Here is a 17,375-nt window from a genome sequence, read left to right on the forward strand (position 1 = left end):
TTGTTCCCCTTGCAAAATAAGCCCCAAACCAACACACTCCCCATTCCTCTCAGCCTATGGCAATCTCTATTTCTATTTCTATGAATTTGGTGGTTCTATAGTGAAATCATACTATGTTTGTCATTTTGTGATTGGTTTGTTTTACTTAGCATAACACATTTGAGATTTATTCAAGTTGAAACATGTATCAAAATGTACTCCCTTTTCAAGGCTAAATAACATTCCATGGTGTGTATGCTACTTTTTGTTGATCCATTCACCAACTAATGGACATGGGTTATTCCCATATCTTTGCTATTGGGAATAATACTGCTAAGAACTTGGGCCTACAAATATATTAAAACCATTCTGTTTCTTTTGGGTATGTACTTAGAAGGCATTTGCACTTTGAACAAGATTTCTTAGTGAGCCTCTTGTCCTAAATTTTGATAACATTGAAAGTTTTGTAGGTAAATGTTTTATGAAGTTGTGTATGTGTGTGTGTGTGTGTGTAGTTTTAGACTTAGTTTAAAGGAGAATAAGTGCATGGGGTTTACATCAACTATTTTCTTTTGCTAGTCCTTCTTCCACAGTTATATAAAGGACCTAAAGAAGCCTTATCTTCTTTGAAAGTCTTTGATGAGTCCTTCCCTTTACCAAGGTATTGTTAGCACAGCGATTAGAATATCCTCCCTAAAACACCTCATCCTATCTTGTTCAAAAATCGTTCAGCCAGCAGGGCATGGTGGTGCATGCCTGTAATCCCAGAATTCGGGAGGCTGAGGCAGGAGTATTGTTGCAAGTTTGAGAAGCAGCCTAGGCTACGAAGTAAGCTCAAGGCCAGCCTGAACTGCATAGCAAGACCCTGTCTCAAAAAGACAAAAAACCCAACCAAACAAACAAAAATCACTCAGGGTTTCTCAATAAAAGCCAAACGTCTTAGCCTGACTTTCAGAACCATTCAAACCAGGTTCCATTTACCCTTTCAGACCTGTCATTCTAGAAATGCTACATTTCACCTTGGGTTTCTCCAGGTTTGATCCTTGGGCCACCAGTGCAGCACCAGCATTACCTGGGAACTGGTGAGAAATGCAAATTCTCAATCTGCTTCCGCCATATTCAATCAGACATTTTGCATTTGCCGGCTGGTGGGAGAAAACTGCTACTTAGGGATTAAAAGCCCTGCAGGTGATTTTGAGGTTGTGGATTCACTGCTGCAGCTGAACTACTTGTATCAGTCCTCCCCAAGCACTTCTTGTGGTGCCAGCTGACTTTGCCCTCCCTTCTGGGGCTTGTGCTCTCTGCCCACGCACACCCTATGGTTGTGCCAGTTAAACTAGACTGTCAGCTTGACTAGCTTAAGAGACTCCTTGAGAGGTGACTGGATCATAGAGATCCCCTACTTGTCAGTGGGTTAATCCACTGCTCTTCACAGGTGAATGTGCTGTTAGGAAGTGGGGTCCAGGGGGTGTTAGATCACACCAGCTGGGGACAGGTTCATCTCTTGACAGTGCTCTCCCATATACCCTGCCTCCTGGCTGCCATAAAGAGTTTCTTCCCCCATGCTCTTCCGCCGCAAGGTTCCTGCCTTGGAGTCAGCCATGCACTGGAACTTCTGAACCCAAAGCCAAATAAACCACTTCTTCCTTTGAGTTGTGTGTGTCAGGTATTTTGTCCCAGTGACAGGACAGCTGACTCAGACAGTGGCCTCCACGAGCCATGTCCACTGCTACGGGTGGCCTCTGCCAGCTGTGGGCTTTTTTCAGTGAGCCTCTTGGCAGCTTGTCCCGTGCAGGCTTGGGTCCTCTCTGCCTTGGGCACAGAAGGCCACGACCAGATTGTACTGATTTAAGTGGATTTTATTCGCCTCCACTGGGCTTTAAAGGCAGCTAAGGGGTTGGGAACACGGCTGCGTGGTACAGCGCTTGCACACTGTACTTGGTGTGAGGTCCTGAGCTGGAGCTGCCAAATCATTAAAAACAAACAAAAACAGCTGAGAAACCAAACTACAGCCCTGACCCCTTCAGACCTGCCTAAGCTATGTGGTGTTAGTCCACTCCCAAGTCACTGATGAAGATAACGGGACACTTCAGACAGAAACCCAACCATGATACGCCAGCCCTGCACAAAGGGTGAGGGCACTGTCCGTCGGGTAAGTGCCCAGATGAAGACTCTTGCCAGGAAATGAGCGAGGCTGGGTGGTAGCAGGTGAGGAGTCGGGGTGGGGAAGCAACATCCGGCCAGCGCCCCCTGAGGGCGGGGGTAGGAACAGAACCGCGGGTGTGAGTCTTCTCTAGGCTCCTGGGCTGTTCCTGTGGGTTTGTGGAGCTATCTGAGAGCACTTCCCTTTCCTTCTGGTGTGTGACACATGATCAAAGGATGTGCTTGCTTCTCTGCAATTACTCAAGAAGAAATAAATATTGTATTTGTGTAGAGAAGCTAGGAGGGAGTGCCAGGTTCAGTTAAATCTTCTACAAAGCCTGTGAGATGAAAGAGTGGGAAGGCCAGATGTACACCCACCACCACGCTGAAGGGCTCGGCATTCCATGGGAAATGCTATAATGTGCTCCTAAGAGGGGAATCTATCTCTTTGTTCAAGTGCTGCCTAATTCACTAGGAAATAGGGATGGAAATGCTTTTCTACATGTAACTTGATAAGAGGATTCATTAGAAATGCTGTTGTAGACTTTATAAAATGAATGATTTTCCATTTTTCTTCCTAATAGTTGGTTAATGAGGATGAAAAGCAATTATTTTTATAATACATTCTCATGTAATTGGTGGCCAAGTGTACTCAACAGAGAATAATGAATATACTACTTTGCAATGAATTTCTTTGAAGAAAAGAAAAATTTCTGGGGAATTTCACCCATTAAGCTATAAGCACAAAGTTTCCCGCATCAATCATTACATATAACATACACTATCTTAACCCTTGAAAGTGGTGTTATTTTTCGTGGGGAAAAAAGGCATAATTCTTTAAGAATTTGCACTTGGAGTGAGTCTGGAGCATTGCTACAAGCTGCATATAGTGACAGGAAAAACATGTTTGTTTTTTTAAAGTTTGCCATTTTTACCTATACAGGCTAATCATATTTAAAGTTATGCTACATCTTTTTGATGTATGAAAGGAAGCTGTTTCTACTAAATACAATTCAGAACTACTCAATGCAGGTGGCAGCAGGAAGTTGCTTAGTCTGCCTAAGAAAATATTTTACATCCTCTGCCCAAGAGGCTCATAAGGGCAGTAACCTCTCAGTATTTATAGATTGTGACCATGTCAGCCAGGTGTCTTTCAGAACCTTCTAGAAAACTGCTCTGAAGACTTATGTTTATGTCCATGAATACTCAATCATTACTAGCTTGTAGAAAAAGATTTCAAATATATACTAGAGTGTTCAGGGCACTTCCTAGTTTCTGTTTATCTTTTCAATATACCTGTTTTCACTATTACATTTATGTAGCTTTAGGGCGCTCCCTTCACCCATAACCCTGACTCCCTTGAAGTTCTTGCTGCTACCAGTGGAGCACATTCTGCTTGGGATGCTGTCTGCTTCAAAGTCAGCTTGGAATTGTGCAAAGGAGTGTCCATGGGTGTTTATCGTAGGTGATGCAACAACGTTGGCATTTAGTTTCTGATATCACAGAGGGGAAAACTCTGATGACTATATAGGGCTAAAGGAACTCTCCACCCCCTGAGGGCCCAGTAATTTGAGGGTATGAAAGAAGCTGACATTAGAAAGATCAACAGGAGAAAAAAGCTTATAAACTTATTCATGTGCAAGTACATGGGAATCACAGGAAGTAGGAAACTCAAAGAAGGGCCATAGGATTGAATCCTGAATACTCTTTTCATAGGGGAGAGAAACGTTGGGGCTGTAGGCAATTCCAGGAAAAGAGTTAATGATTTCTAGGGGAGATGAGCGGATCTGAAAAATAGACAAAATAACCTAGGACAAAATTCACCTAGGCTGGGAGTCTGCTGTGAAGTCTAGTATTTCTTCCTGCGAGTTAATCTTCTGGAAGATCCAGCCTTTGGGTGGGTACATAGGAGAACTTCAAAGAGGGCCCCTTCCTGGGCTTTGGGATCAAGGCACGGATGTGAGGGAGCTAGGGGAGTGTGTGTGGGAGAAAGACAGAGAGGCTCGGTTCTCCTTTACTTCAAAGCCTTCGGCATACGGAAGCACCGTACTTTGGGGTGTCATTTTCTGAGCCTCAACAGTGATAAGAAAGGCTGAGATGGCTAGATTGTCCTTTGAAGATCATAGTCCTTGTGGGTTCTTAATTTTTGTTCAATCTTTGTACAGTTTTGCAAAAGAGAATTTGAAGTTTTCACCTGAAGGATTAATCCCAATAATGCTAACTTCAGTTTTTTCCTTTTTCATGTTTAAGAAATGTATTGGAATTTCTGTCTCCTCCAATTTTTTTGCTTCCATACGTAACTCTTGTCTTCCCTTCTCCTGAGATACCATCATTTATAATGACAAATACTCTTTAATAAATAAATACTGGCTTCATCATCAGATACAGGATCTTAGAATCTCTCTAGCTCAGATATCAATTTGCTGGGAATGTATGTTGCTGTATCCAGCAGCCCAAGAATCAGAACTCCAGTTTGTGGAGTGAAACTTGACAGTGACATCGGGAAATCTTGTTTTACTAATGATTATATTCATGATTCATTTGGCCCCACTAAACCTTGCATTCTTTTTTTTTTTCTTCCAGTACCAGGAATCGAACTCAAGACATTGCGCTTGCCAGGCAGGCGCTGTGTCGCTGAGCTAAATCCCCAGCCCCAAACCCTGCATTCTTAGGCGAGGCTTTATTTATGAAAATGTTCTTTCCGTAACAGTGGGCTTAACTTTTCTTCTTAATAAAAATCACCCATTCCCTCCATTCTGTCTCACTTTCAATTACCACAATAATCATTCTAATTTAAACACCTTCATTTTTCCCTGTGTTCTCTCCTCATCCCCCCATGGTATTCCATCCTCTGTACTCTCATCAAATTAATCTTCCTAAACTGAAGCTCTGTCCTAGTTTCCTTTCTTGGAAGCCTTCATCTTCTTTCTACTGCTTGATGAGCTTGCACTGGCACCCAAAGCTCTGCAGTATAGCGCTCTCCCCACCTTTGTCAATCCTATCTCTGCTCTCCCACAGAACTTCCATCACCTTCAGCCAAAGGAAACAGACTGTAGCTTCACTCATTCACCCCTTACTTATATGCCTTAGATGGCAGGCAGCATCCTGTAGGATTGATTTGCAGACAGATTTTGCAAAGCCCATGAGCTGGGACAGTTTTTACATGTTGTCTTGGTTACTTTTCTCTCGTTGCTGAGACAAAATATCCAACACTCAAAATTAAGGAAGGAAAGCTTTAGCTCATAGTTTATGGAGGTTTCAGTCCATAATCAGCTGGCTCCAAGGGAGGGTGGCATGGCACAGGAGCAGCAGTTCATGGCAGCAGAAGACAACAAAATAAACAAGAGCAAAAGGGGGGGAGAACAAGCCTCTTCTTCTCCTTTGTATTGTACGCGGGCTATCCGCCCACACCATCTCTGTGCTGGCCTCTTCCACAAGCTCAGGATGTTTACAGTGAGGACCCAGGCCCTCTGCTGAGTCACTTAGTTAAGCTTCTAAACTTCTCAGTTCTCAAGTTGACACAATGTATCAACCACAACACCTGTTTAAAAGACGGAGGTGGGATCTGGTCAGAAGAGGTGGGTCACAGGGGTGAGGCCTGGAAGGGATTATGTCTTCCTACTCTCTGTTTTCTCTCTCTTGCTGCCTCCTGCTGCCATGCTATGAAGGTCTTTTTCCTCTGCCAGGCCCCAGTGCCATGTTGTTGTGCCTTGGAGTCAGCCAGCTATGAACTGAAACCTCTACAAACTGAGACAAAATAAACCACTCCTCTTTTAAGTTGTGGGTATTGGGTGTTGTATCTCAAGGAGGAGAAAGTAACCAAGACAGGGTGTATTTCCCCGCCTGGCTCCTTCCTTCCCCCTCTGCTTCCTCGCCACTGTGATCTAAGCAGATTTTCCTTTCCTATGCCCTTCTGCTGTGGCAATTGGGGTGGGGGAAGACAACCATGAACTGCATCCAGATGTTGGTCACATGTGGGCTCCCACCCTGCTGCAGTGTAGCTGTTTCCAAAGAAGCTACGCTTTAGACACCCTTATCACACAGATGAAAAGGATCCCTTTTGAAATATTTTGGGGACAGAGATTGTGTTAGTTCTCAGGGAGTTGTTTTCATATCTTCTTACTTCATTTAGGAAGTTTACTTCTCCCTGTAGGGAGAATAGTTCTTGCTGTGATTTGAATCCCTTTATTCTTATTGATTCTTTGGTGAAGACAAGGAACACACTCTGTAGAACAAATCTGTCACTGATTTAAAATTATCCCTCGCAGTGTCTAAGCAGTGAACTTTTAAAGGGCACAGGTCCCACTGTGCTAAGTACAACAGAAATAAATAATGTAAGTCTACGTGTTTCTCAGGCACTTGTCCCTGGCCACATCATATGGATGAGAGATTTAATCAATCCTTGTTTGAGCTGGGAGACGAGCCACTGATGCATTGTTATTACATCTTGGTACAAGTATACATCCTTCAGTACGTAATTCTTTTTAACATTTGGACCCACAGGAGAAAACTCCTAAGGCATCAGGCTGAATTTCCTGCCATTTGCTCACTCACATATGCCCTTGGTACATTTCTGATGTACAGTCTGATGTATGACTCTCCTGCTTTATAGCAGGCATTTAAAATAAGCATGGTTTTGCATGGTAGCCATATAGAATATAAATAGACTTGAATAAGACTTGAATTCTTTAATAAACATTATTATTATACTGGCACATTTCTTGGGTCACTATCTTATAAAGTCCAGGAAAAAAATCCTGTTCTTTAAATCATTTATAATATTACATCTGAGTGGAACATACTTTGATGTGCAAACTAGTGGCTAATTTTGAAGTGCAATTCTATTCAATGTCTTCTATGGCCAGCTCTGAAAACATGTTTACTAAGGCTTAAAGATGCAGATTACTTATGAAAAAATTTACTGACAATTAAAAGACTTGTGCTGGGTATGGCCGCACAAACTACTAATCCTAGCACTCTGGAGGCTGAGGCAGTAGGATTGCAAGTTCAAGGCCATCCTGGGCAAGTTAGTGAGACCCTGTCTCAAAACAAAAAATACAAAGCGCTGAAGATGTAGCTCAGTAATAGAGCACCCCCAGGTTCCATCTGCAATACCACAAAACCAAACAACAACAAAATGACTGTATTTTTAGAAAGTCTAATTCATGCAATAGGTTTTTATTTGTTTTGTTTTTGTTTTGTTGTTTGCAGTGAAAAAGAATGCAGGCATGCAGGCACTTGCGCACGCTTGGCTGATGCTGTTCTGCCACTGAACTAAATCTCCATCCTTAGGTAGAAAAATTCTTTAGCTTTCTGGCTACAAAATCAAAAGTCAATCATTTTTCTTTGCAGAGTCACTGCTCAGCTACCTAAAAATGTGTATTTGAACACTGGAATTATGTCTGAATGGTCAAATATTTAGAAAATAATTTCAGAGAACAGGGGCCCTGTGAGTGTCAGAGAAGATAAATGATCTTTCCCATCTAATTTTAGCCCTTGTCACAGAGGATACAATTGTCCAATATGAACTTGCTTCTAAAAATAACTGTGGGCAGAACTATGGCCTGTGGTAATTTAAAATACCTCCTGCTAAAGACAATTATGCTTCATATGTATTTAGCTTTTTTGGGTGCATATAAACCCAACTACACTGGGTGAGTCTATTAACCAGACTCAATCCTGTTTCAGCTGAGGGCAAGTTTTCAAAGATGTCATGTAAAGAAATAACATGAGTTCACGTTTATTTTTACTTTTCATTTTTTTTCTGCACAGTAAGGTTTTATTTTTAAGAAGAAGGACATACATTTCATAAATGAATCAATTCATGGCCAACTCTCTGGGCCAGGCCATGTTGACAGAAAGACAGGCTGCAGAGGGCTGGGGTGGTGGAGACGGCCTCTCTGCTTTCAGCAGTCAGGGTGTGTTAATTTTGGAGAGAAATTATTTATACTACTACTGCAAATGTTTAACTTAGCAAAACCCTGCTGTGGGAGAGAGAAAAGCTGATGGGTATGGCTCATCCAGCAAAAATATCTGCTTTTCAAGTCTGTAAAAAATTTTTGTTTTGATAAAAGAACAAAAACATATTTTCAGGGTTTTTAAAAAAATAGTAGATGGAATGTTTGTTTCGTTTTGCTTTTTTTAAAAAAGAGTAGTCTATTAAATTCACATTTAAACTCGGGATTTAGGAAAAAAGATCCACTCTAGAAATAAATTTGATTAACTTCTTTCATGGAAAGTGTACAAATATTCATCTGCTGCAGTAACTATTAGTCACTTGTGCAATTTAAGTGATTTAGAATCAAGTGAAATTAACATTTCAGTTTCTCAGCTGCACATGCCGCATTTCACAGTCTGCATGGCTATAGGTGGCGGGTGACTGTCACATTAAACGGTGCCGATATAGGACACTGCCATTGTCACCATAGGCCTGCTGGTCTCACTTGAGAAATACAGTACTATAGGTCCCATCTATTTTAAAGATATAATAAAAAAGAACAATGGCAAACTACCAAGAACATAGACAGAAACAAAACAAAGCAAAAACAATGAAAATGATACAGGGTTTCAGAACAAAATGATAGGAATTAACAGTGGTTGTTATATTACATATTGTTATCTTCCACAAAGTTGTTCAGATTACCACAGGTAAGAATGCAAGACTGATCAAACCATTAAAGAGAATAAAAAAATAAAAACAAAAAACCCGTTAGAAATTATATAGAGTTTCATTAGATAAAATGGTAGGAATTCACCAATGGTTGTTATATTGCATATTGTTGTCCTCAAATTAGTTGTTCAGATTACCAGATATAAGCATGCAAATTTGTCATAACTAAATCTTGGAAACAACCCAAATGCCCATCAACTGAGGAATGAATAAAAAAGATGTGGTATTTTTATACAATGGAGTATTACTCAGCTATAAAAAAGATAAACTGGAGGCTTTTATAGGTAAATGGATGCAACTAGAGACCATATTCATAAGTGAAATAAATCAGACCCACCTCATATTATCTCCCTAGCGTAAGAACCTGAAAGAGTAAATAAAACCCATCTATAATTTCTACATATATTCAGTATTCAAGAGGACATATCGATATTTAATTTGGAGCAGTAAATGTCTTTAAAAACACAGAAGTAATGGATACAGCCCTAGGTCCCATCCCTGGCACTGCAAACAAACAAAACACAAACCTGAAGATTCTGATGATGCGAAGGTGACCTGCTGGAGTTTCACCATGTTGCTGTTGGTAGTGCCAGCGATGACTCTTTTGTTTCTTTAAGACAGATGCCAGAGATTTCACTGGATTATCCCGGGCAGGATGACAGATCAGGGAAGCAGACACGGTGTTTCCCATTACCAATAATCTGGCTCCTTCTCAAGAGCCAGCTCTGTCTTCTGATGAAGGGTGTGGAGTGAGCCTTCTGTGTTTTGAGAGTCAGGAAAGAAATGAAACTGGCCAGTTCCCTCCCCAACCCCTCTGAATGTTTGAGATGGAAAGAGAGGCGGCGGATGCCTCCCCCGAGGCAGACTAGCTCCTGATCGGCCCAAGCACAGCACCGCTTGGTAGAAGAACTCAGTCTCGGGGGCACTTAGGCGATGTCCAGGAAACCCAGGGAGGGCACCCTGAGTCAAGCAAAGCCTCACACAGGTACGGCCTCCTGTGAAAGCCCATGGTGCCCTGTGGCCAAACTTGGCTCAGGGTGAGTTCCCAGTGGCTCTGGAGAGTCAAGTGGACAGTCATGAAGTATGTGGCAGCAAGGGATGGTGGCCACAAGGCAACAGCAGATCTTGAGACACAAAGACCTTTTCCATGCGGAAATGAAATTGAATGGACTTCTTTGTTAGAATGAGAAGAACAGAGGGATTGAGGCACCCCTAAGAGGGTTCTATAGAATTTCCTCCAAATCTGGCACCTAGAAGTTTAAGTGCGTTTTAACTTTGAACTTGAGAAAAACAAAATAAGCTTGGTGTTACTCGTACCCTGAATATATAGCTGAGCAGTTGAGACTTACTGCATGAAGTGATATGCAACCATGGTCTAATAATTCACCCTGTACCTTTGCATAAATAGTCTACATTTGAAAACAATTCACTTGATAAGGGGCCCGTCCACTTTCCAAGAAACTTTAATTCAGGGATTAAAACAGTGAAGTTAATTTTAGAACATTTTGTGACTATAGAAAAAATTTAAAGATATCCTTAATTTCCCCTAAGTCATAATTTTATGAGAATTTAAAACCCATAACATCTCAACATAAATAGCATAATTATAAATATTAACTGTTTTATTACCAAGTTCTTAATGAAACTTTTCAATTTATTCAGGCAGGTTTGGTCTGCATTGCATATGGTTTTTGTACATGATTCTATACATGATAGATTTTATATATATGTTAAAATTCATGGCAAAAATGACTTCATTTTCAAATAAGCTAACCCACTTTCAGAATTACAATGAAGATTTTTTTCTTGACTTAAATTTTGGAAAATAATATGTTAATTTAAAATATTTCCAGTTGGGCATGGTGGTGCATGCTTGTAATCCCAGCACTCGGGGGGCTGAGGCAGGAAGATCGTTGCAAGTTCAAGACAGTGTGGGTAACAAAGTGAGCTCAAGGACAGCCTGAACTGCACAGTGAGACCCTGTCTCAAAAAGACAAAGAAAAAATAAATGATAGAATAAAATATTTCCATTATTGTCATGAAATAACTTTTTCACTTGATCTTAGCCAAAAGGCCAAGAAGTGACAAAATAACTTTTTCAATGATTATGATCTGAAATACTTGAATTATTTCAATTCATTTGCTTTTCTTAGAACTCTAATCCCTTTATAATTGTAAAATTAGGTTCATGCCTGCACATGGATTAATAATGTCACATATTTACAAGTGCATTGGATTTGTATTAATATGTAAATTATATTAGTATGCAAAATGAATTCCTAATATTTTAATGTAACGGGTTCCAATTCTCTGTAGTTTATCTTTTATGGATAAGAGTTCCCTTGCTTCCCAGGAGAAATATTTATCAAAATATGTTTTGAGATTGGGTGTGGTAAGCCTCACATGATCTCACCCTGTTTTCTGAGTCTGTTGCTCTGACTTCTAAATCCCTGTTTCAATTTCAGGACATTTATGATGATGAAAGAAAAAAGAGTTATAGAAAAAATTTTAAATCTTGAGCTTTTGTCTATAATTTTACAATAGTACAAGGTGTGATCTAAAAAGATGGTGAATGTTTAAATTTTTAAAAATTTACTGTGATAAGAGATACATTGCCCCTAACAACCCCCCTCCAAATACTACCTCTTGTTGCAAACACTCTTATCTCAGCATGCTTGCCGCTTTCTGCAGCAGTTCTGGAAATCCTTTTTCTTGAGTGCCTTTAGTTACACTAGTAAGGCTACCTATTTGTCATAAACTGATTCAAAATGTTCACTTTTCATGATCTTTTTGACTTTGGGGAAGAGCCGAAAGTCGCATGGTGCCAGATCTGGTAAATAAAGTGAATTAGGACACATTGTACTGTTTTTATTTGGCAGAAATTATTGCAAGTGCTTTGAATCCATTCAGGACATCGTGTCAGCCATGAAAATGCATTCACAAAAGAGGACTTCTAGATCTGCTTCAGAAAGTGTCAGGGACACTGGGATAAATGTATTTGAAGCAAGGCGGATTAATGGCAATATGACTTTTACTGTAATAAGCTTTTATTTTTAAAACCTAAACTATATATATTTAGTCTAAATATATCTAAACTACATATACATATTTGGTTTGAGAGAAGGTCTCGCTATGTAGTCCAAGTTGATTTTAAATTCACTTTGTAACCCAGGCTGACCTCAAACTTGTGGTGATCCTCGTGCCTCAGCCTCCCAAGTGCTGAGATTACTGCATGGCAAACTAAATGCATGCGTGGAACATCAAAAAATGTGGCAGGGTTTTGGTAGAGAGACAAGCTAGTTCAGCTTCAATGAATTTATCAGAATATTGAAATCTGAAAACCCAGAAAGAAATCATCTTCTTTTTTCTTTAATGTAAAATTTATATGTTCTCAAGCTTTACGTGGCAGCCTGAACTACATAGTGAGACCCTGTCTCCAAAAAAAGCCAAAAGTTATATGTTCTGACTTAGTATTGCTTTTATTTTTAATCAAAATGTTGAGGAAGGATTATCACTTTTTTTCAATGCTCAGAGGCTTGAAGGGGCCAAGTTCAACAGTTATTATCCGACTCAGAGAAGATATGTTTATATCCTCATGCCGGGGTGTGTTGGTCAGGCAATAGAGCATTGCATTTCAGATGTAGTCAATATATGGGCCCAGCCATGACAGCAAGGGGCCCAATTGAAAGGGAATCTCTGATGGAATACAGTTGATCCTGTGTATCTATGGTTACCCCCACTCAAAGAGTCGACCAATTGTGACTAGAACATTAAACAAATTGTGTCTGTACTGCACATGTAGGTTTTTGTCTTCTTTTCCCTTCCTTCCTTCCTTCCTTCCTTCCTTCCTTCCTTCCTTCCTTCCTTCCTTCCTTCCTTCTTTCATCTTTCTTCCTTTTGTGCTAGGGATCGAACCCAGGATTTTGCACAAGCTACGGTAGGCAAGCACTGCACCATTGAGCTATAACCCCAGCCCTTATCTTTAGTCACCACTTTCTAAACCATATAGTATAAACTCTTTACATAGTATTCACGTGCATTAAGTATTGTAAGTAATCTTGAGACAGTTTAAAGCGCACAGGAGGATATAAGTTGTACGTGAAGACATGTCATGTTATATAAGAGACTTAAGCAACCATGGATTTGGGTATTCTTGAGGATTCTGAAGCCAATCCTCAGATTCCTAGGAATGACTATAGCACTAACCTCCCCACAGAAGCCCCGGTCTCGGGCCCCTCGAGAGATATCTTAGGTGCTCCTGACAAATCAGGTCTACATCGCCCCTGCTCTTGCTGGAAGAATCCATGCATCTTTCCAGTTCACCATAACCCATCTTGGGAGACTTCACCCACCGCAGTGGAGCAGTTCTTCTGGGTTGATTGCGAATGAAACCTAGCATGCAGTAATGAAGGCATGAATGCACGGAGGGCCTTTTCTCCAACTACCATTCCTTCCTTGCCAGCGGTGCCTTCTTTTTCCCCCTGGGAGTTGCTATTTTCCTCTTTCATCACTGGATTTTCTGTCGAATAAGATGAGCAGTTAACCTCTGAGGGCTTTTGACACATGTAAGATCCAATCATTAAGATTTCATGCACCTTAGGAAGGTTTTGCCTTCCACCCAGAGCTCAAAATGTACATGTATTTTTCAAGTCTCTCAACCTGTGAGGCTTCAGTAAAATACATTTCTTTTAGTGAACCAACCCAGAATGTTTTTCGTTATAGTAGCTAGGAACAATATCTTGAATAAAACAATGATAGGAAAAACAACAGTTATTTCAATCTGAGTAACCGTGCTGTAATGGTGTTTCTGTTCTCAAATCTGGTCTGAGTTATAAGATAAATATATGATGATATAAGTCTTATTCAATGAATGCAGGAGGTTGACTTAATCTAGCAAGATGTTATTTACATATGAGCTTGGGACTTGAGCCAGCAATCAAAAGGGATTAAAATTTAATGATTACATCATCTAATGATGTCTTCTTTTTGGCTAGGACAAAAGCGCTTTCTGCAGAATTTATTTAGAATACATTTGAATCATTCTAGCTATGTCACCTTGGGAAAATTACTTAATCTCTTTGTAGCTCTGTTTGTTCTTGTACAATATAGTGTCTACCCTGTTGGTTTACTAAAGACATATGGAAAGCATTTAGATTACCTTGTAATCTAATAATAATCTGTAATAGTGAAGTCTATGTAAGTATTAGCAGTTATTGTTGTTACTGTTGCTATTATTTTTTAACTGGTATAGGAAAACTGGAGAGACTTTACCTTTGTTCTGAAGACATGATATACAGTAGGTAAATACAATTTGCACTTAGAGAATTTTTAAACACATATTTTGTGTACTGAAGTATTTTCCAAATATCTATTTTAAATCAAATATAAGCCCTTTCTGGAAATAATTTACTTTTAGATAAAAATGGTGTTTTGTAAATGAATGACATCTTTGGAGAATGAAGCTAGAGATAACAATTAGAGGGACAGGAAATGAACTCTCTTGCTGAATCTCCCTCATCAGTACTTGGATCTTGCAGTTTTATTGTTCACTGACCTGCATAAAGGCAGTCACAGGTAAGTATGTAGGAGATTTCTCACCTTTATTTTTTATTTACCTCAGTACCCCTTTACTAAGACAAATATTACTTTTCAATACTTTTGTAAGGTTGTGCGATACCTCTCAGAAAAAATTATTTCTGTTTTTAAAATTTTATAGTCTTGGGACAAGGTCTGTGCCATGATAACATATTAACTCCTTCGGAGTAACATTTAGCTCTACAAACCTGGGCAAAATATTTAAAATGATGTCTTCAGCTGCTAGACTAGAGGCGTCACCTGACTCCACTTCCTGTGAGAAGAGAGACACAGGCAAAGCCTCTGGTCAGGGAGGTTCTCTGCACAGAGGCACCTTCCTGGGCTGGTGACAGAGTCAAGACCCAGGAGAACACAGTGCTCTCCCCAGGCTGAAAAAGACAAGAGTTTCCAGAGGCTGAGGTGGCTGGAATTTGTGGTTCAGGGAATGAGAGAAAGGGGTGAGAGCTCCAGAAATCTGCAGAGTGTCCTTGTACATCTGTAGCTAAGAAAGAATCTGTGCATGTGGAGGGTTACACCAGTGAGACTAAGGAAAGCTACCAGGAAACTATCAGCTCAGAAACCACTGTACCAGGACATGGGAGTCCAAACTTTTGGCCTGGGCTGCATGGACTGAGGGGAAATTGTCTTGGACACACATACACAGGGCTCTAAAATTCATTTCACTAAATTTAAAAGGATTAAAATCATGTAGGGTATTTTTCCATCAAAATTAAATTAAATTAGAAGATAGCTACTAATTAAAATCTCAAGAATTTGGAAACAAAAAAATACATGCTAGTGCTGAGGTTGTAGCTCCATAGTAGATCATGTGCTTAGCGTGCGCTAGTTCCTTGGTTCAATTCACAGTATCAAAAACAAAACAAAAACTAACAACGATACAAACAAATATCCTAAATGAAGATAACATAAAAAAGAAAGAGAAAGTCATAAATATTCTAAACAAAATGATAACGAAAATGCAACAACATATCAAGATTTGTGGGATTTGTAATGACTAGAAAGTTATAGCCCAGAGTGGTGGCACATGTCTGCAATCCTAGCACTTGGGAGGCCAAGGCAAAATGATTTTTGTGAGTTTGAGGCCAGCCTGGGCTACATAGTGAGAGCTTGTCTCAAAAAAAAAAAAAAAAAAAAAGAAGAAAGTTATAGCTTTAAATACTTATACAGAAAGAAAGGTCTTTCATTTTAAATACAAGTTTCTGCCTCAAGAAGCTATAAGGAGAGTAAATTAAGCCAAAAATAGAAAAAAATAACAGAGGAAATCTCTGAAATAAAATTAGGGCAAACAGTATAGAAAAAAATCAATGAAATTTAAAATTGGTTTGTTCAAAAAAGAAAAAGATGAATAAGTCTATTAATTGTTTTACATGCAATAGATATGAATTAAAATATGCCATTAATATTGGTAAATGGAAGAGTAAAAGGTTAAACAAGAGAAAAAAGATGAAAGGCATATGCAGAGAAAGATGTACTTGTATTTTTGTGTTAATATGTAAGGAATATATGTGTGTGATCCTGGAATTCCCGCCCCCAGTATAAAAATGTTATTTAATCCTCTCCCTTGGGTGTGAGCAGGATTTGTAAGAAGATGGGATTTTCACTCCCCTGTTTGTGTTACATTATACAAAACCTTGTTGCAGCTGTCTGGATACTGTCTTCGACTTTGAGGAAGGAAGCTACCATATTGTGAGACAGTCACAGAGGGCCTGATGGTGGGCTTTAGGAGAAAATACCCCCCATGGACAGCCAGAAAGAAAACAAGGACTTCAGTCACACAATCACAAGTAACTGAATTCTGACATCAGCCAGCATGAGCTTGGAAGAAAGCTGAAACCTGAGAATACAGCCTGTCTGGCCCTTGAATTCTGTCTAATGAGATTGGAGCAGAAAGCGACGCATAGACTTGTAACCCATAGAAAAGTCAGATAATAAACGTGTGTTGCTTTATTATGCTGTATCTGTGGTGATATGTTATGTAGCAACAACAGACAAATCAGAAAAAGCAAGAAATCTTGATATAATACAAGGTTCTGTAATAATCAAACAGCTAACATCTCATTTAATGGTTAAAATACTGAACCCATTCCTCCTAAGATCAAAAACAAGGCAAAGGCACCTACCCTTATCTTTTCTCCTCAGCGTAGTACTGGAGGCAAGAGAAAAATAAACAACGTAGAAGTTGAAAGAAAGTAAGACTGTCTTTATCACAGACAAATAGATTGTGCATATATAAAATCTTAAGGAATCTTCCCTTACCTGAGTAGAACTAATTAAATTAGCATGTTTTAGGACAAATATAAATATATGAAAGTCAATTATATTTCCATATACTAACAACAAACAAGTAAAATTTTTAAAAAATTAAAATACCATTTATGGTAGGATCAAAAGCCTGAAACACTTGGATTCGTTTGTTTTTTCAGTTCTGGGAACCTAGGATCTCATACATGCTAGGTAAGTCCTCACCCACAAAGTCACATCTCCAGTGCTGGGATATAGTTAATAAAAATAGAAACAAGATCCATGTACTCAAAACTACAAAATATTACCAAGGGAAATTAAAGAAGAATAATTAAATGCAGAACCGTCACTGTGGTTATGGACTGGAAGACTTGGTGTTGGGATACACATAGTGTGCCAGGGAGCAATCTGGCCTCCCTGGCCAGAATATGATGTTTGATGGCCTTTCATCCAATTGTGTAAGGGTGCTTGGGCTCAGGAACTGTAGGGTGGGTTTTCTGTGGCAGAACTGAATAGATAAGACAGTGTCATTATGGCAGGAACCAAAAAAAAAAAAAAAAAAAATAGACCTGTATCATCTTTTGTATCCTTTTCTAAAAGGTTAATTTGTTTTATGATACAGGGCACTGAACCCAGTACCATATCAAGCTATATTCCCAACCTCTTTTTATCATTTTTTTTTTTGAGACAAGGTCTTGCTCTATAGTCCAGGCTGGCCTTCAAATTACTATGTAGCCCAGGCTGGCCT

At 39.5% G+C, this 17,375-nt stretch overlaps 1 long non-coding RNA gene across 1 annotated transcript in view; it reads right to left on the reverse strand.

Annotated features, from left to right (window-relative positions):
• Positions 1–12,256: 12,256 nt before the first annotated feature.
• The window catches only part of LOC102006725, a 48,617-nt gene continuing 43,498 nt past the window's right edge, over positions 12,257–17,375 (reverse strand). Inside the window, exon 5 of the long non-coding RNA XR_001235824.1 lies at positions 12,257–13,310. This is a non-coding gene — a long non-coding RNA (uncharacterized LOC102006725). The remainder of the gene's footprint in view (positions 13,311–17,375) is intronic.

This window comes from Chinchilla lanigera, unplaced genomic scaffold, assembly GCF_000276665.1.
Source record: "Chinchilla lanigera isolate Chin_1 unplaced genomic scaffold, ChiLan1.0 scaffold00048, whole genome shotgun sequence".
NCBI lineage: Eukaryota > Metazoa > Chordata > Mammalia > Rodentia > Chinchillidae > Chinchilla > Chinchilla lanigera.